Source organism: Chiloscyllium plagiosum, unplaced genomic scaffold (genome assembly GCF_037043375.1).
Source record: "Chiloscyllium plagiosum isolate Xiang-an unplaced genomic scaffold, Cpla_swu_hap1 HiC_scaffold_4, whole genome shotgun sequence".
Lineage (NCBI taxonomy): Eukaryota > Metazoa > Chordata > Chondrichthyes > Orectolobiformes > Hemiscylliidae > Chiloscyllium > Chiloscyllium plagiosum.
Window position 1 is genome coordinate 20406518 of NW_028270142.1, and position 20576 is coordinate 20427093.

General features: G+C 40.4%; 1 protein-coding gene and 1 long non-coding RNA gene across 4 annotated transcripts in view; one reads left to right on the forward strand and one right to left on the reverse strand.

The window, feature by feature from the left end:
• The window catches only part of LOC122549358 (uncharacterized), a 39917-nt gene extending 38939 nt beyond the window's left edge, over positions 1-978 (reverse strand). The window contains exon 1 of the long non-coding RNA XR_006311504.2: positions 843-978. This is a non-coding gene — a long non-coding RNA (uncharacterized LOC122549358). The remainder of the gene's footprint in view (positions 1-842) is intronic.
• Positions 1-20576, forward strand: part of mib1 (MIB E3 ubiquitin protein ligase 1) — a 145214-nt gene that overhangs the window by 97033 nt on the left and 27605 nt on the right. The gene's annotated exons all lie outside the window — the stretch shown is intronic.

Consider the following 20576-nt stretch of genomic DNA (forward strand, 5'->3'; position numbering starts at 1 on the left):
TTCAGATGTATTATTTATCTAAATACCTTCCACATGGCTGGATAATGGTATCACATTCAGAAAATTTTACCAAAGGTGGGATAAGCATTGAAACTAAATTCATGCAGCACAACGTATTTTTAAAAATAAGTTCAGTGGTTGAACAAATCTGTGTTGTAATTTGCAGGGAAGCCAAAGCACTGCAGCATTTTTAAAAATCTAGTAGGCAGTCTGCATATTTAATATAGGTTATTCCTTTCACAGCCCTACGTGTTAGTTTCATGCATATAAACTGAGTTATTTAAAAAAGAAATTCAGACCAATTATTGTTCAACGTTAATGCAGGTTCAGACCCTCTGTCTTCTGTTTAAATTCCGATTTTGTTTGAGATTGCTATTACTGTTGACTTGGAAACTCATTTTTAAAAGTGTTTTAAACTCAATCCAAATCTTACGCAATTAAACTTACAGCTTTACATTTGCACTTGAACAGGGAGGACATTTTCAGGACACATGCACGGAGCTAAAATCTGCTGCTGATAGCACCATATTAACTTCCTTCCCATATAATGACTTTATGACACTACAATGTAAAATAGATTTGTTAGAAACATGCAGTATTTTGCAGTTGAACAAATTAACAAGGAGGGACGCAATCATTCATCCACAAGTATTTGCTGCTGTTAAATCAGCCCATTTTTTGCTGGGTAAAAGTACAAATCAGTTAGACACTGATGTAAAAAAATGCAAAATGATTCCGTTATTAATGCACCTAAAAAAATTTAAATGGGCAATTTGTACAAGCCTTAACAGCTTTCTAAATAAAACTATACAGTTCTGCCTGCATTATTGGGAAACAAATACCTTTCACTTGCCCTGTCAGAAGTTGAACACTGCAGGGTGGTTGTTCAGGTGATTATCAGAGGCTGAGAAGTAGATATAGAGAGAGGGAGAGAGAAAGAGATGCTGAGAAAGGTTCGGCACTTTAGTTGGAAAGATGGATCTTCTGCCTGCTTCGACGCTGCACTGCGTCACTTCTCACTTCTGGCTTTACGTATAGATTGAACATCTGTTCGAGACTACTGTGGTCCTTTAGAGGTCAGGTCTGCTACTGAGGTCAGTGCTTCCATACACGCGAAGCTGCTGGACACATTTTATACTCGGAAGAAAAAAATGAAACTGCTCTAGCTTTATAGTCAGCTAAGCATTTGAAACATGCACTGCCAGGCAACCAGGCTCTCCAGTATCGCTCCCTCCCTGACCATATTTAGTCAACCATAGCAAAAAATAGCCTTTCAGCTGTCGATTGTCGATCCAAGAACTGGAGTAGTTTTATCATGTGCTCAGCCTATCGATTGCTTCTCCTGCAGATCCCTGACGAGGCTGTGCCATTTGACTTCTATTTTTAGTTGAGCCAAATAAAGCAGTCTCTCATGTTTCTACTAATAATTTCCTGGCTTTTCAGTGTTCCTCTGCTGCACATGGTAGAGTCTGATGCAATCTGCACTATTGTTAGCAGCACTGCAGAGGATATGAATTCTAGAACCAAGGAATTCTGTCAACTGGGGAAAAAGTGGGGAAAAATCTATCAGCAAAAATGTAACTTGATTTCTTATCATTATAAAGTAATAAAATGCTAAGGGGAAAATATGTTTGCTGCAGATGTTGCAGAGATTATGGAGTGTGTTAAGTCAATTGTTTGTTAAAACAAGTTTTTTTTTGAGAAAAAGAAATGTGGCATATATTTAGTATTGCTGTTTCAAAGATTCTACTGGCTTTTTCAACATTTTGAAAATCTGTTAAGAGCAACGTATCTAATAAATCAACCAGTCCAAAGTTCTTTTGTATTTTAAGTATAGAAAGATGTTAGCCCATGATTTTCCCTCAGGTGTGGATTTAATCATGACGTTATCAGAGATTTGATGGTCATAAAGATATTTGCAATATTTCACTGTTGAGATGAAGACATTTGTGCTGAAGGTCATAAATACATTGAGTGCCAATTCATCAGCTGCTGTCTATGTGGACAAGTCCAAACCAATATTAAAAAGGTCCTTCAGATTATATTTAACCTCTGAAAATACTGTAATATTAATTTTGATTTGCCCACAGCAGCCCAAGATTTGCTCTTCTATAATAAATTTTATTATAAATGTTTTAAAATCCTAGCAGAAGGAATTTGAATGCTCAGCATAAATATGACTGAACAGGATAAAGGTTTTCTCAATTTGTATTACCGCCAGTTTATTTATAAGAGAGCAAAGAACTAAAGACAGCATAAACTACCTAGTTGCACGCTTTAATAAAATTGTTAACTTTTGTGATGTAACAGTTTAAAGACTTTTCCCTTTAAAATAAACACTAAATGGAAACATACTGCTTATGAAGTCAACAATTGTAACTAAACCTTTTGTTTATGCTTTCCTTTTGGGTAATAACTTTAAGGTGTATCTTGAAAGGCAAGGCTATATGCATGAAATGTTTGCAGTGACAATGTTAAAATGATGTTTTGACAAAATTTAGTTGATAAATAGAAATTAAATTGATACCAATGATTTTCTGTTTTTGGATTTTTAAAATAAAATTCAACCTACAAATATAACAATACCTCTGCACTGATAACATTTTTCTGAAGTTCTTTTTTACTTTGCAATGATAAATCAGATTACCTGATCTGTTTTTTTTGGCGACCTAGATGTTTTCTTCCCAATTGATACGTTTTTCCCTTTGCGTGGATGGAACTATTGACCTCAGAAGTAGGCCCAACTTTGGGGGAATCACAGTGGCCTCTAACATAGGTTCAGTCTGTAGATAAAGTGGACCTGCAGGTTTGCAAGCAGGGTGGGTGGCTCTGAAATTCCTTTTGTGATCTACCTGCTGCCACCCCTGCGCCCATTACCCTCTCCTATCCATACTTGAGAAGAGACAGGGGAGGCCCAGAACTTGCTGTCAACTGTCACCCCAATAATGGGCACTGATATTCCATTTAAGTGCCCTTTCCTATCTGGTCTTGTCTTTGGTACTATTCGGAAGGTTCTCGGAGTGGTGCGGAGCTTAGCAGGTCACCTTCCCATTTTCCAAAACCACCTTCCACCCACTGCTACCTCCCACTGGCCTCTCCATCAAGAAACCCCTTCCCCCAAACATCAAGACCCACCCTCCTCCTCTCTGACATGCCTTCACTCATCTAGTTCAGTGGGCTGCTTAAAGTCTCAATTTTGGCCACTGTTGCCATGTGCTGTTGGGATTACATAGCTGTCCTCTGATTTTAAGGCTGACTCCACCACCCATAAAATTTTCCCAAGGATGAGAATTAGACAGTGATAAGGCAACTCAATCTTCTTTGTTGTATTTCTCATTCAGTTCATCCCCTCTTCATCCCACCTTGGCAGTTATCTGTTCTACTGTCTTCATTTTAGTCTCCAGAATCCTTTACATTACTATTATTGCATCTCACTGGGGTAAAATGCTGGGAATCAGGCCCTGCTTTTCCTGGAGTCATCCCAAAAGTAAACTATTTTTTCAAAATATGCAAAATTGCAATTTACCTGTCCTTTAGACTCAGATTAACAGAAAGCATGGACTAAGTTTCTGTATTTAACAAGAATGATTATTTATTACTTCACCGGCATTATATAAGTCCACTAGTTAAACTCTAACCTCCTTATAAATGCCCTTACAAAAATAGACATATACAAAAAAAAGGCATGGGTTTTATGGACAGTTGGAAAGGCTTGGAAAAACAGTTCAATGGCCGCATTCCACACGGCTCACTGAGATGATACTTTTGGATTGTCGGGACCTCATGCTCCTCCATCTTCCTTGTCCACGTGCTTGCGCTTGGTGCAGGAGGCACAGAACAACTGGTTCACAACTTAAAGTCTCTGACTAATTAGATAAAATCCATAGTTTGTTGCAACTGATGAGGGAATTAAACTGGCTGGTTTCAGGTGTTTCTACCGTTATCTTCAAACACAAACTATTAGCCACCTAGGAACCACTTGCAAAGTAGTTGGCAGGCAGAAGGTCTTTGTCGCTTGCTGCTGGCTGAATCTCCCTTTCTACATTGTCCTTGGCTCCAGCATCTCAGTTGCCCACTGCTTGAACATATGTCTTTGTGAACAGCATTTACAGTGAGTGCCAGATTACTTGATTTGTAAAGGTGTAGTGATTCTCTTCACAAGCGGTTTTGCGAAGAGCCCTGTTTACCAATTTTACAAGAAAACAGAAGGATATAGTTTTCAAACTGTGCTTTTCACCCTTTTAGCAAAGGTTTCGAGCTTTGTCTCCCTCTTTCCAGTTCAGAGCCACTTCGAGGCCTAAATATTTTTCAAAAGTTTTTTTTAATATAAATGTTGCATTTATTTAGCACCTTTCATGCTATTGAGACTTCTCAAAGCTGCTTACAGTTAGTGACGTACTTTTGACATTCAATTACTATTATATGGGAATGAAACTAATTTGTGCAAAGTGATATTTCAGAAGCAATCATTATAATGACTAAATCATCTGTACTAGGTGTTGGCTGAAGGATAGCTATTGATCAGGACACCAAGAGAATGCCTTGTTCACCACATGGTGCCAAGGGATCTTTTACATTTGCTTGAAGTCACATGGCATCAACTTGCTTCTTCCCAACCATGCCACCTTAAGCAATGCAGCACCTTCTCAGCTACCCACGGAGTTGTCAGCGTAGACGTTGTCATCAAGTCTCTGAATTAGGACTTGTTCTCACAACCTTGTGGTTCAAGTAAGGATATTACTTATGGAGCCACAGCTTTTATGGACTTTATGTGAAAAATACAGGAGAATTTCAGGTAGATGTAGAGATCTCTGTACAGCCCTCTAGTAATTTTGTATAGCAGCTCATGGAAACCTAACTGGGTATTTATTCCGATCTGTTACTTCTATGTCAATTTTGGAAGGGAGTTGATCATTTTGGATGAAAAAGCTGAATTACTTTTGATTATAATACAAAAGCAGGGGGATGTCATGTGATTCAAAGAAAGCCTGTTCCACCATTCAGTAGCGTTGTAGATGAACTGCTACAGTGACTGCTTTTACACTTGGTTCCCATATCCCTTGATTCCTATTGAGCACAAAAATCTGTTAATCTCAGCCTTGAATCTCCTTACTTACTGAGCATACATAGCTCTCCCAAATTCATCCAACAATTCCTAACCTACCAAATGAAGAATTTTCTCATATTTGTCTGCTTATTGAGATTAGATACACGACAGTGTGGAAACAGGCCCTTTGGACCAACAAGTCCACACCTACCATCCAAAGAGTAACCTGCCCACACCCATTTCCCTACATTTACTCCTGACTAATTTAACATGGCCAATTCCCCTGACTTGCACATCCTTTGGAATGTGGGAGGAAACCCACGCAGACACGGGGAGAATGTGCAAACCTCGCACCTGAGGGTGGAATTGAACCCGGGTCCCTGGTGCTGTGAGGCAGCAGTGCAAACCACAGAGCCACCGTGCCGCTCCCAATATTCTGAGATTATGACTGTCCTCAGCTCAGGGAAGTCAATCTCTGCATCTGCAGTACTGTATCAACTCCTGTAAGAATTTTATACATTTTAATTCAATTGCTTTTCATATTTTGAACTTAGAACCTAGGCATATTTTTATTAAAATATCGATGTTTCCTGCTGCAGCAGGCTCAGTGACACAACCTGTAAATTTAACCATCCAGTATCCTGACCTTGCTTTACTTTTGATTGTCATATTGAAGATAATTGGTGAGTCCTTGGCATGGTCATTGTTTCCCAGCATTTTTACAAATATGTAAACTGGGTTCAATGTAAAGTGTAAGGTGTGTGGGGGAGAAAAAAGGTTTAGCTACAGCAGTCATCAAAATCACGAATCCAACTGGACCATTCCCATTTAAATCCTAGAATCCCTAAAGTATGGAAGCAGGCCATTCAGCCCATCAAGTCTACACTGACCCTCTAAACAGCATCCCAATTAGAGCCACCCTGCCTATCCTGTCCCTCTAACCTAGTATTTCTCATGAAATCCACCCACCCTACACATTGCTGGTTCGTATGGGCCAGTTTAGCACGGCCAATCCACCTAACTTGCACATCTTCTGATTGTGGGAGGAAACGCGCACAGACCTGGGGAGAATGTGCAAACTGGCACAGTCACCCTAGGGTGGAATTGAACCTGGGTCCCTGTCATTGTGACGTCATTTTGGCTGTTGTTGTTCAGACAATGTTGGGTAATGTGTCATGACCTTAAGTACGAAGAATGGAATAATCACCTAATTATGCTTGAGAGTCACTGGACCCAAAACATTCACCTCTGCCTTCTCTGCACAGATGCTGCTAGATCTGAGTTTTTTCCAGAATCTCTGTTTTTGTTTCTGACCTTCTAGCATCTGCAGTCTTCGGTTTTTCAGTTACTGGGAGCGTGTATTCTTTCTGACGAGTTTTTGTTTGTCTTCCTCGGCCATGAGTAAAGCATGTTGTAGTACATCCAACACTGCTGTCTTTTGTTTTCAGGTTCAGTTTAATAAAATGGCACTTATTAACAACAGAATTTGTTAATTTGTTAGTACTTATTAATCATATTTGGAGTGAAAACAAAAAGCAAAATTCGTGCCAATTTTGTTCAGTTATTGGCTTTCTAATAGAGTCATAGAGATGTACAGCATGGAAACATAGCCTTCGGTCCAACCCGTCCATGCCGAACGGATATCCCAACCCAGTCTAGTCCCACCTGCCAGCACCTGGCCAATATCCCTCCAAACTCTTCCTATTCATATACTCATCCGGATGCCTCTTAAATGTTGCAATTGTACCAGCCTCAACCACTTCCTCTGGCAGCTCATTCCATACCCGTACCACCCTCTGTGTGAAAAAGTTGCCCCTTGGGTCTCTTTTATATCTTTCCCCTCTCACCCTAAACCTATGCCGCTAGTTCTGGACCCCCCATCCCCAGGGAAAAGACTTTGCCCATTTACCCTATCCATGCCCCTCATGATTTTATAAACCTCTATAAGGTCACCCCTCAATCTTCCACCCTCCAGGGAAAATAGCCGTAGCCTATTCAACCTCTCCCTATAGCTCAAATACTCCAACCCTGGAAACATCCTTGTAAATCTTTTCTGAATCCTTTCAAGTTTCACAACATCTTTCCGATAGGAAGGAGACCAGAATTGCACGCAATATTCCAGCAGTGGCCTAACCAATGTCCTGTACAGCTGCAACATGACCTCCCAACTCCTGTACTCAATACTCTGACCAATAAAGGAAAGCATACCAAAATCTCATCTTCATGGTTGAAGTTTGAAACCTCAGTATTGAGCATGAATTGACAATTCAGTGCAGCTTCAAGTGAGGGCTGGATTGTCAAAGCATGAACTCATCTCTTGTTCAAGTGGACACAAATATCCTGCGATATTATTCAAAGAGCCAAAGGTTCTTGTTCAATCAAGGCCATCAGTTTAACTAACTCATCTCAGTGGCTTTTGTGAGCCATTGCAGTGTACAGTGGCTTCCTCATTTGCTTATCAACATGATCATATAGTAAAAAGAAAAACACAGCCAGTGCATTAATATGTCCATAGCTGTGTCGTCAATTCTTTATTTATTGTGAGTTACATTTCATCTTGTAAGTAGATATTTTATTGCTCAAAATGTGCGCTATCAACACCCATATTTCATCAATTAAGGAGGCACTTCAAAGTTTTGCTGATGCAATCCCGTAAATATATCAAAGATATCGTCTTGAAGTAAAATGAACAACTCTACTGTGTTCTTTGCATAAATCATCTTGAGATGGCATCTGTGCAGAAGTGACAAAACAGAAGTTAATGATACATAAGGAAAACAAAGAGAGCTTTTGGACGCTTTTGACGTGAGGAGGGCATTGATATTAATGGAACAGATGGAACAAGGAGCTGGTGTTGAACACCTGACACCCACATGGGAGAATTGTAGATCATCAGATATTGTTAAGCCTTGGCTCACTCCATTTTGAAAGAAATGGATTCAAGTAGGATTTGAATGGATTCCGGAGCCTTATGTGCAATATTTAGGATGACGTGTTACTGAGGAATATTCTGTTGTAAATTTTTTTAAAATGCATTAGATGTTCAGCTAAGGTACATCTACTCTCTTGGGTGAACATAAAAGTTCTCATAACATGTCTTGTGTAAGAATAGAGTGCACTATCTTGTGTCATTGTGCATATTATACTTTGATCATTAACACTAAAATAAATAATCTGATCGTCATCTCATTGCTGTTTGTGGTACCTCCTTGTGCTCAAATTAACTGCTGTATCTCTATTATACAGAGAGGTTGTTCCCGTTTGTCTGTTCACCCTTCTCTCCTCCGCATCTACCCTGTCAAGCCTCTTCAGAATCTTATTGCTTCAATAAAGTTGCACCTCATTCTTCTAAACTCCATTGAGTACAAGCATAACCTACACATCCTCTCCTTAAAAGACAATCCCTTTTTATCTGGGATCAATTTAGTGAACATTCCCTGCACAACCTCCAATGGCTGTAAATCTTCCCTTAGGTAAGGGAACCAACACTGATCAGAGCATTGCAGCTGTGGTCTGATTAGTGTATAATTTTAAAAATACATCCCTATTTTTATATTTCATTCCTTTTAAAATAAAAGTATTATGGACCAGGCCAGTCCCCCTCAAAACATTTCCAGAAAGTAGCCTGGACCCAAATTTTGCTCGTTGTTTTAAGCAGGTGTGTAGCGGATATTTCTAGGAAGGATGCACCTGTTCAAGCCACTTAGTTTTAAACTAAACAGAATTCATTTTCAAGATTACCGAATGAAACCCAAACAAAAGAGAACAGAATATAAAATAACCGAAAACCCAACCTATCCCAACTTAATGATGTTGTTCCAAATACTTGCAACAATCCCCATAAACACTCCTTGGTACAAAAGGAAAAATCAAATGCAGGTTCTGACAGGAGAGATGCCAGGGAGAGGGGGAGGATCAGCATGGACCTGCTTCTTTGGATCCAGCAACTTTAAAACTGACTGCTTGCTAAAACCAAACCAAGCCAGAGAAAAGCTGAGCTGGGAGAACTAGCCACCCCCTTTTCATCGTACAAGTTTTTTAAACTTGAAAGCCTTCTGCCTGAGGCGGTATCTGTTAGCTTTAGTCAATTTGGCTCTAAAACCCTTCAAACCTGGACACCCAGAACTTGTGTCTTTATGACCACTCTGGAAAAAAAAACAAGGACAACATAACCTTGTTAAGGAGCATCATCATCACAAATGTTCAAACTGCCTTTTTTATAATTTACACTATAACAGCCAAGTTTACAGATGACCTAAAATAGGTGGGCAGGCAAATGGTGAGGATTATACCAAGAATTTGCAGAGGGATATAGACAGTTTAAATGAGTTAGGTGAGTGGACTGCCTTATTCTAAAGGGAATTGAGTTTAAAAGTTGGAAGGTTTTGCTAAAGCTATACACTGGACTAGTCAGACCACAGCTGGAAGAACATGAACACTTTGGGCCCCTTATCGAAGGAATCACTTATCAATTATGATAGATGCGGAATGGTTATTTCCCCTTTTGTAGGAGAGTCTGCGACCTGGTTGCATATTCGCAGAATAAAGGGTTGTGCGTTAAAGACAGAGATAAGGTGGGACCTCTTCTCTGAGGTAGTGAATCTGTGGAATTCTTTACCACATAGGTCTGTCGAGTCTGGGTCTGTAAGAATATTCAAGGCTAAGACAGAGATTTTTAATTAATAAGGCAAAAGGCAAGAAAATGGAAATGAGGATTGCTAAAGTAGTCATTAGTTAAAAATCACACAACACCAGATTATAGTCCAACAGGTTTAATTGGAAGCACGCTAGCGATGAGCCCTCCATTTCCACCTGATGAAGGAGTAATCTAGGATCGAGCCCTTCATTACCACCTGATGAAGGAACATCGCTCCGAAAGCTAGTGTGCTTCCAGTTAAACCTGTTGGACTATAACCTGGTGGTGTGTGATTTTTAACTTTGTACACCCCACCCCAACACCAGCATCAGCAAATCATAAAGTAGTCATGATCTCATTGCATACTGAGCAGCCTCAATGGACTAAATGGGCAACTTCTGTCCTATGTCGTACAAAAATCTGGAGAATGCAGGCTTAGTTTTCCCAGTCTCCATCCCACCATGCTGGGACCAATTCTAATTAAAGTTTGCTGCACTCCCTCCATGACAATAGTACTTTGCCAAAGATGCCCAAAGCAGTGCGTTGTATTCCAGGAGTGGTCTCACCAAGGCCTTTTACGTTGTAGGAAGACTTTGCTCTTCCTGCATTCAAATGTTTAACATGTCATTCGGTTTTCCTATAGCTTGCAGCACCTATATACTAGCCTGGGCTGGCTCAATGATGAGATTCCTTTGTAGATCTAAACTTTGTAATTTCTCACCATTTCCAAAAATACTGTGCACAACTGTTTATTTCAAGAAAGTGGATAACCTTGCATTTGACCACATTGTACTTCTGGGCAAAAGTGAGGACTGCAGATGCTGGAAACCAGAGTAGGGATCCAAGTGGTGCTGGAAAAGCACAGCAGGTCAGGCAGCATCCAAGGAGCAGGAAAACCGACGTTTCGGGCAAAAGCCCTTCAGGAAGGGCTGATGAAGGGCTTATGCCCGAAATGTCGATTTTCCTGCTCCTCGGATGCTGCCTGACCTGCTGTGCTTTTCCAGCACCACTCTGATCTCCACATTGGACTTCTGTCTGCCTATTCATGAAGTCTGTCCAATCTTCTTTGCATCTTATAGCATACCTTCGCACTGTGTTGGATCCCCACATCCAATTATTGATACGTCTGAGCAGCTGGGGTCCAAGAGCTGTTCCTCTCAGTACCCACTAGTCACAGCCCTCCAATGCAGAATGACCCACTCTGCTTTCTGCCTGTTAGACAATCTTTAACCTATGCCAGCATATTTATCTTGCCCTTTTATTTTGTTACCAATGCTCATGAGGAAATTTCTCAAAAGCTGACTGAAAATGCAAGCATTCGTCTACTGACTAATAGTTAAATGTAAATATTGTGAGGTCTTGAAAGGTGACAAATCAATGCAAATTCTTTCTTCAAGGTCAATTTAATACAAGTTAAACTTAACACCTGATTTTTTTAAACTTAAGTTATTACAGGCAGAAAGATACAGAATGGCTGTGAGAACCTGAACGATTAACTGTTCAGAGCAATATATAGCTTTAAGTTGAAATAATGCTTTGCTTTTCATGTGGAAAGAAGGGGAAAGCATTTTTTAAACTTTAGGGTTTGGTGCCGAGGCGTCTGAAGTTCTTTTTTATTTGCTTGCATATTAGTAAGGTCTTTTAACCTTGACTTGAGAACTGGGGAGGTTACCAATTCAGTACATCGAAAAAATAAGTTGTACTGCTGCCCACTGACTCATCAAATATTTGGTGACATAAAGCAATCCTGAAAGTCAGTCAGCCTGTGTGCAGATATCATAGAGTATCATAGAATTCCTACAGTGTGGAAACAGGCCATTTGGTCCACACTGACCCTATGAACTGCATCCCACTCAGACCCATCCCCTTACCCTGTCCCTGTAATCCTGCATTGCTCATGGCTAACCCACCTACCCTGCACATCCTTGGACACTCTGGGCAATTTAACATGGCCAGTCCACTTAACCTGCACCTCTTTGGAGTGTGAGAGAAAACTGGAACACCCGGAGGAAAACCCCTGCAGGCGCAGGGAGAATGTGAAAACTCCATGCAGTCGCCTGAAGGTGAAATCAAGCCTGGATCCCTGAAGTTGTGAGGCAGCACTGCCAACAACTGAGTCTCCGTGCTGTCGAAGGGTGAAGGCATGGCAGCTGATGTGTTTGCTCTGAAGCATAAGTTGATAGTGAGTTTAGTTTGCACTTTATTTTTGGTGCCAGAGGGACGGACAGAGAAGTAAAGAGAAAAAAATCTGGTGACTGTAGAGAAGGAAACATTGCAGCTGTCTCAGCCTGAGTTTGAGCAAGGAGCTATCATGTGGAGACAGTGGGGACTCTTCACTTCAGTTTTAGTATTTGTCAGGATTTTTTTTGTGAATAAAAGGGGTACTGTTGTATCTTTTTCTGATGTCCACAGTGAAATATTTCCAAGCTTTCACTTTGTCTCGTGGAATATTGTTTGTTTTTCCCTTGTTTAATAAATTTGTTTGTGTTAAGAGTAAACTGGCAGCCTATTGTGAATTGGTTTAGTAACTGATCTCCTTAGAAGATAATAGAATTAGAAAATAATGAAGTTCTGAACTGACAAGCCAGGTTTTACTCTGGGACTTGACTTATTCAGTATTAACATCTTAGGTGCCAATAATACTATCTAATGTTAACTATCTTCTTTTTAAACTCTGCAGTTACTGGAGTTTTGGCTGTTGGAGGAGAAAATTAGATTGTTAAAGCACAGTGACCGATTTGCGTTAATCTTAAAGCACATTTTTCATTCTGCCATAATGCAGCATTCAGTTTCCCTCAAAGCATAAATGCAAAATTGTTGTCTTGTAAAGCAAAACAAAACTTGCTTGTGTTATGCTTTCTTTGCACTCTGATGTTCAGAATCTGAATTGAGATGAGGGCAACAGTTTATCCTGTCTTCATATGTTCGTAAATCCACATGAATTAAATAACAAATTGTGAGTACATGGTGTTCAGACTTCTCACAAATGCATGATTTGACACACAATTCTTGAAAAGCAAGCCATTGCATGGAAAGTGCAACACAAAATGGCTGTCTGTATTAGCCTTTATTCTATGTAAAAACAAACGAATTATATTCGGAATTATTGCAATTGAAATTATTGATATGCAACACCATTTGGAATTGAAGAACGAGCCCATTTATATAAAAGCTGTGGGATTTTGGGGACGGGGTGGACAGTGGGCAAAAAGATACTATTTATTTTCAAGTCGAGCTTTTGAAATTATCTCCCTTCCAGCTGGCTGCCCTCGTTCTATCCAAGTGCAACCAGCTTTGGTACTGTGCATGATTGTGTTATTTTTAAATGCTCCCACTTGCTGTTTTTCTCCCCTGTGTGAGGTCTTGGGAGAAGTGCAGTGCAGCAGGAGCAGTTTTGAAAGTCTATTTCAAAGAAAAAGGACTGTAAAAGCCCAAGCATTTCTAAACCATTGGGTCTCTCACTTCTACAATGTCAGAACTTCTGCTTCAGGTACAAACTGCACATTGAATGGGAGCCTAAGTCCAGGATGGGGGAAGAGGCCATGACTGGGTGAAAAGGAGTAAGTGGCTACAACCTGGAGGCCAAGGATTGGAGAGAGGCAGCAACTCTCAGACTGGGGAGGGAGAAGCCTGAAACTTGGAGATTGCTTTACATAGGAATCAATTTCAAAATACATCTCATAACCAAAGAATACAGGTGCTCGAACTTGCTGACATAAAAGCAAAGCAACATTAAATCGGGATTTAATGTAGCTAAAAGGCAACAAGTAAGCTGCTGTTTGTGAGACAGCGAAGTAGGGCAGCTGAGAGCGGAATTCTGGGAGACATCACCGCAGTCATCACTAAATAGGAGACCTCCGCAGCGCACCCTCCCTCATCCAATCACAGTGCAGCGAAGACATCACTGAGAGGCATTCTGGGAGATAGTACTGCAGTCACAACGATTGGTCTGAAAATCGCAGAGGGACTAGAATGAGGGATGATTGATTAAGAAATAGATGACGCATGTAAGACTGGAATGGCAATAGTCAAGGAGGACTTCAACATGCATATTGATTGGCCAAATCAGGTTGATAGAGGCAGTCTTGAAGAGGAATTCATAGAACTCATCCATGATAACTTTCTTGAACAACATGTTACTGAACCTACAAGGAAGCGTGTGCAAGCTTTGATTTGGTCCTCTGTTATGAGACAGGTAAAATTAATGATCTTGTAGTTAAGGATCCTCTCAGAGTGATCACCATATGATCAAATTTCAAATACAAATGGTGGGTGAAATAGTATTATCTAAAGCCAGGATGTTATGCTTAAACAAGGGAGACTATAATAGCATGAGGAAGGAGTTGGCTAAATTAGATTGGGTGCACAAGTTGTATGATGGAAGAGTTAAGGAACAGTGGAGGACTTTCAAAGAGATATTTTACAGTGCTCAAGGAAAGTATATTCCAATCAAAAACAATAATAGAAAGGGTAGGACGAGCCAGCCTTGGATAACCAGGGAAATAAAGGAAGGCATCAAATTAAAAGCTCAAGTTTGGAAAGTAGCCAAGAGTAGTGGGAAACAGGAAGATTGAGAAAACTTTAAAAAGCCATAAAGAACAGCAAAGCAAGCAAGAAAGAAAGGAAAGATAGATTATGAATGCAAACTAGCAAAGAATGTAAAAATAGGTTGGAAAAGTTTTTGTAAATGTATAAAATGGAGAAGAGTGAATAAAGTGGATGTAGGTCCCTTGCAGGATGAGAAAGGGGATTTAATAAAGGTTAATGCTGAAATGGTTGAGGCATTGAATAACTATTTTGTGTCAGTTTTCACAGTGGAAGATGTGTCTAACATGCCAAAGAATGACGCTAAGGATACGATGGGAGGTGAGGACCTCAATTCAATTGTTATCACTAAAGGGGTACTGTTGAGCAAACTTGATGGTCTAAAGGTAGATAAGTCCCCTGGTCCTATGGAATACATCTCAGGGTGCTGAAAAACATGGCGGAAGTTATAGTAGATGTGTCAGTGATAATTTACCAAAATTTGCTGGACTCTGGACAGGTCTCGGCGGACTGGAAGACAGTGAATATTATGTCGCTGTTTAAAAAAGGGTGTAGGCAAAAGGTAGGTAACTATAGGCCAGTTAGCTTAACATCTGTAGGTGGGAAAATGCTGGAAGCCATCATTAAAGAAGAAATAGTGAGACAACTGGATGGAAAGGGTTCCGTCAGGCAATCGCAGCACGGATTCAGGAAGGGAAGGTTGTGTTTGACAAACTTACTGGGGTTCCTTAAGGATGTAACAAGTGCAATGGGTGGTGGAAAACAGGTGCATGTTGTATACGTAGATTTCCAGAAAGTGTTCGATAAAGTGCTGCATAAAAGACTTATCCCTAAGATAAGAATGCTTAGAGTTGCAGGGAATGTACCAGCATGGATAGAGGACTGGTTAACCAATAGAAAGCAGAGAGTTGGGATAAATATGTGTTTCTGTAGTTGGAGATCAGTGGTGAGTGGGGTGTCGCAGGAGTCTGTGTTGGGCCTGCAACTGTTCATGATATATATAAGTGATTTGGAAGAGGGGACATATCCAAGTTTGCTGATGACACTAATTTGAGTGGAAAGGTAAACTGGGCAGGGGATGTGGAGTGTCTGCAGAGAGATTTAGATAGGTTAAGTCAGTGGGCAAGAGTCTGGCAGATGGAGTACAATGTTGGTAAATGTGGGATTATCTACTTTGCAATTAAAAGTAGTAGGTCAGAGTATTATTTAAATAGTGAAAGGTTGCAGCATGCTGTTGTGCAGAGGGACTTAGGAGTGCTCAGACATGAATTGCTAAAAGTTGATTTACAGGTGCAACAGGTAATCAGGAATGCAAACGGAATATTGGCTTTCATTGTAGAGGGATTGAATTTAAGAGCAGGAAGGTTCTGCTGCAATTGTACAAGGTGTTGATGAGGTCACGCCTGGAGTATTGTGTGCAGTTGTGGTCTCCTTATGTGAGGAGGGATATATTGGCTTTGGAGGCAGTGCAGAGGAAGTTCACCAGGTTGATTCTGGAGATGAGGGAGTTACCCAATGAGGCAAGGTTGAACTGTCTGGTACTATACTCACTAAAATTAGAAGAATGAGAGGGGATCTTATAGAAACATGTAAAATTATGAAAGGGACAGATAAGATAGAGGCAGGCAAGTTGTTTCCACTGGTGGGTGAAACCAGGATTGCGGGGCGTGGCCTCAAGATTAGAGAAAGTAAATTTAGGACAGATGAGGAGCAACTGGTTTTTCCAGAAAGTATTGTTCTGAGGAATTCTCCGCCCAAGGAAGCATTAGAGGCAGCTTCATTAAATATATTATAGAGGTTTACAAAATTATGAGGGACATGAAAAGGATAAATAGACAAAGTCTTTTCCCTGTGGTCGGGGAATCCAGAACTAGAGGGCATAGGTTTAGGGTGAGAGGGGAAAGATATAAAAGAGACCTAAGGGGCGACTTTTTCATGCAGAGGGTGGTACGTATATGGAATGAGCTGCCAGAGGAACTAGTGGAGGCTGGTACAATTGCAACGTTTAAGAGGCATTTGGATGGGTATATGAATAGGAAGGATTTGGAGGGATATGGGCCGGGTGCTGGCAGGTGGGACTAGATTGGGTTGGGATATCTGGTCGACATGGACGCTTTGGACCAAAGGATCTGTTTCCATGCTGTACATCTCTATGACTCTATTCAAGATGCAGTTGGATGGGTGTTTGCATGGTATAGAAATTGAGGGTTATTGGGATAATGCAGGTAAAGAGGAGACGATGGATAGATCAGCCATGATCTTAATGAATGGCAGAGCTACTCCTGCTTCTGTGAACGTAATTGGTACTTAGGACTTCAGTCCTAGACTATGATGGCCACCCTCAGACAACACTTATCGTTATGCTTGAGCAAAATCTTGATAACCCTGTAATTTGCCACTGCTTTTTGTGGCTTCAGGAGCAGTTCAGGTAGCCTTGGTTGTGACATACTGAAAACAAGAAATGCTGGAGATCACTTAGTCAGGCAGTATCCGTGGAGAAAGAGCAAGCTAACATTTGAGTATATGACTCTTGTCAGAGCTGGTGTGAAGTGTGGAAGGGCCAACATTTATGCAATACTTGTTGTGGGGGAGGTGGTGGCATGCTGGGGGAGAAAGGGTGTTGATAGAGCAGATTAACTGATTGGAATGTGAGATTGGCAGAACAGCGTGTCTAATTGCCATACTGGAAAGAACAGACAGTCTCACTGGGGTGGGGGAGGAGAGACAGAGGACACGGTAACAGCATTTAACAAGTAAAGCTAAAAGAAAGGAAAGGAATGGGAGTGGGTTCACAATCTGAAGGTGTTGAACACAGCATTAAGTCCAGAATGGTGATTGTGATGTACTTGTTCTTGAGTTGTTGTACCTCTGCCCTTCTGTAAAGTGTTTAAATCAAGCCTAGTGGGTTTGCAAGGGATGCCCGATGGCTTGATTGAAATATTTAACTTTTTTTTTATTCATTCATGGGATGTGGTGAGGCCAGTGTTTGTTGACTGACCCTAACTGCCAAGACAGCACTTACAAGTCAACCACACTGCTGTGGGTCTGGGGTCACATGTCGGTCAAAACAGATAAGGATTGCTAAATGCTTTCCCTAAAGTACATTACTTAGTCATATTGGTCTTATGTCACAAAAACAGAAATTGCTAGAAACGCTCAGCAGTTCTGGCAGCATCTATGGAGGGAAATCAGAGTTAACGTTTTTGATCCAGTGATCCTTCCTCAGAATACCGGACCCAAAATGTTGCCAGACCTTTTCCAGCATTTTGTTTCTGATTTACAGCATCCACAGTTCTTTTGATTTTTGTTAGGTTTTATGACAATTGACCATGGTTATATGGTCACCATCGGGCTAACTTTTTTTTTCCGATTCCAATTTCACTATCTGCCATGGTGGACTTCAAGCTGATGTCTCCAGAGCATTGGTTTGGATTTCTGAATTACTTGTCCAGTGATGGTATCACTATGCTACCTCTCTCCTATCTACTGTTTAAAGGTACTTTTATCAGATAGAGATGTGTGGCATTGCTTGAATTGCATTTCCCATGTAAGCACTCCAAGGTTTTTGAGTGCTATGTGAACAGAATTGGATATTGATTCAGAGATGGATTTTAACAGGGCCCTGAAATAAGGAGAGGGAGATGAAGTGGTTTATGTATGGCATTCCAGGCTGCTTAACCCAGGCACTTTAAGCCATAACTCTCAATAATGGGGTCACGATGTGACAGTAATGAAAAGTTTGGTTTCAGGTGAGTTTGGTTGAGATGATTAAAGAAGGTGGTTAAAGAAGGAAATAGCTATGCAGCTATTTGAAAACTTAGCTGAGAATTTTAGATGCAGATTAAACTGAGACAGGAACAAAAATATGTCAGTGAACACTGGGATACTGGTTGAGCAGAACATGATGCAAGATACAGTAGAGTTAAGTGTGCTGACATTTACAGTTGGTGCTAAATAGGAGGCCAATCAGGATAGCATTGAAATAGTCCAATACCAAAACTGTCCAGTTTCCTTCCATTACTGGACTTTGATCATGAGTACCAAATGTAAGCTGTTTGTGCTGAGACCATGTGAAGGCCAAAGAAATTTACAATCCAAGCAGAATTACTTGTTGATATAAGTGTAGAAGTTGATATCCATCACACAGCTCATCAATCTTTAGTAATTTGATTTTAAACGTTTATTAAAGCTGTGGAATGGTTATAGTACAAAATGAGGTCATTTCACCTTTTGTTTGTGCTGCCTGTCTGCCAGAGCAGCTTTGTTTCTTCTACTTCCTGACTTTGTCATATAGTCATACAGCATGGAAACAGGCCTTCAGTGCAACCAGTCCGTGCTGAACATAGACTCAAACTAAACTAGTCCCATCTGCCTGCTCTGAGCCATATCCCTCCAAACCTTTCCTATTCATGTATCTATCCAAATGTCTTTTAAATGTTGTAATTGTACCCAAGTCCACTTCCTCAGGGAGTTCATTGCACACACAAACCCTCACACCCCCATGTGTAAAAACAAATCTGCCTCATCTTTTTTTAAATCTCTTTCCTCTAAGCTTAAAAATATATACCCCCAAGTCTTGAGAACCCCCATCTTAGGGAAAAGACAACTATGATTATCTCTATCTATACCCCTCATAATTTTATAAACTATTATCGGGTTGCCTCTCGACCTCCTACACTCCAATGAAAAAAGTCCCAGCCTTTCTTCATAATTTAAACCCTCCATACCCTGCAACATCCTGGTAAATCTCTTCTGTACCTTCTCCAGTTAATAATATCCTTCCTATAACTTGGCGACCAGAGCTGGACACAGTTGTCCTTGTAAGACAGCTTTTTTTTTCTTCAGATAATTATCCAACTCACTTTTGAAAGGCACAGTTGAATCTGCCTCTGTCAAACTCTTAAGTCCATTCCAGACCCTATGCACTCAATGCTTGAAATTATTTTGTCTCATGATGTCCTTGCTTCTTTGGACAATTATTTTAGTCCATGTTCTCTGATTTTTTACTCTTCTGTGAACAGAAACAGTTTTACCCTGTCTACTCTATCCCAAACCCCTTGTGCAAATTTTCTGACCAAGTTGTATTGCCCTCGTCATCCAGATATGTTGATTCTAACCGAGAATGTGAATATTTGAAAGATTAGATGAAATTGTATTTCTTTCTCTGGAGCCAAGATGTTGTGTTTTGGTGTGCAGTTTTTTTTTGCTGAGTTTCCCTGTTATTAATTAGGCTTTATTATGACTTATTTATTAGTTAGTCACTACTGATTAGGAGAGATTGAGGATCAATTGGCTCAAATTGCCTTTGGTAAGTTTTGTCAGGAGTGCATGATAACTGTTTTGAGGATCCTTTCCAGCTGTGAAACAAAGCCTTAACCAGAATGAGCACCTTAAGTGTTTTCAGTTGTGCAAGGGCACTTTCTAAGTGCCATCTGCCACCACAAGTGGTACACCGGTATGTATTTCACTAAAGCAATTGTGGCAATCATACACATTATTCAAATGTTCAGTACACAATCCCAAGGTCAGACTGTTCCTGACCATTTTTGCCACTTAAATGAAAAGCCCCATCTCTTGGGTTATTTAGGAATTACTTGAATTTCAATATCAAGTGGGAATCCAAGTTGGTGATTTGAATATTTATTCCTGAAGTGGTGGGGTGCCAAACAAGTCTTTCATTCAAATCAGTTACGTAAAATGCAGTCACAGTATTGCATAACCGGTTCACTTGTGAGACAATAAGCTGGCAATGTTATGATGTGATGTGATTTGCATTGAGTTAAATGTGCAAACTGCTTTTCAATAGTGGAAATGTTTTTTGATTGTCTTGTGTTGCTTGTTTTGTTTGTACAGGTTTTAGACAACATGTAGGTTCAAAATAATATGAATACTGGCAAATGATCAAAGTTTGTGAGAAGATTTGTAGCTCGGGTGCTTGTTGTTGTGGTTCTGTTCGCCGAGCTGGGAATTTGTGTTGCAGACATTTCGTCCCCTGTTAGGTGACATCCTCAGTGCTTGGGAGCCTCCTGTGAAGCACTTCTGTGATTTTCCTCCGGAGGAAACATCATAGAAGCGCTTCACAGGAGGCTCCCAAGCACTGAGGATGTCACCTAACAGGGGACGAAACGTCTGCAACACAAATTCCCAGCTCGGTGAACAGAACCACAACAATTGGCAAATGATCTTTACCACTTAATCCATATTGGGGTTTGAACTTTATACTATATTCATTCATAGCTTAATTCAAGAACTGAAAGTTATATATCCACATTTGATACCAAATGAGAAGGGATAAGTTGGTTGGATAGGAGAAGAAAATTACAAAGTTTCAGATCACACATTTTAAAT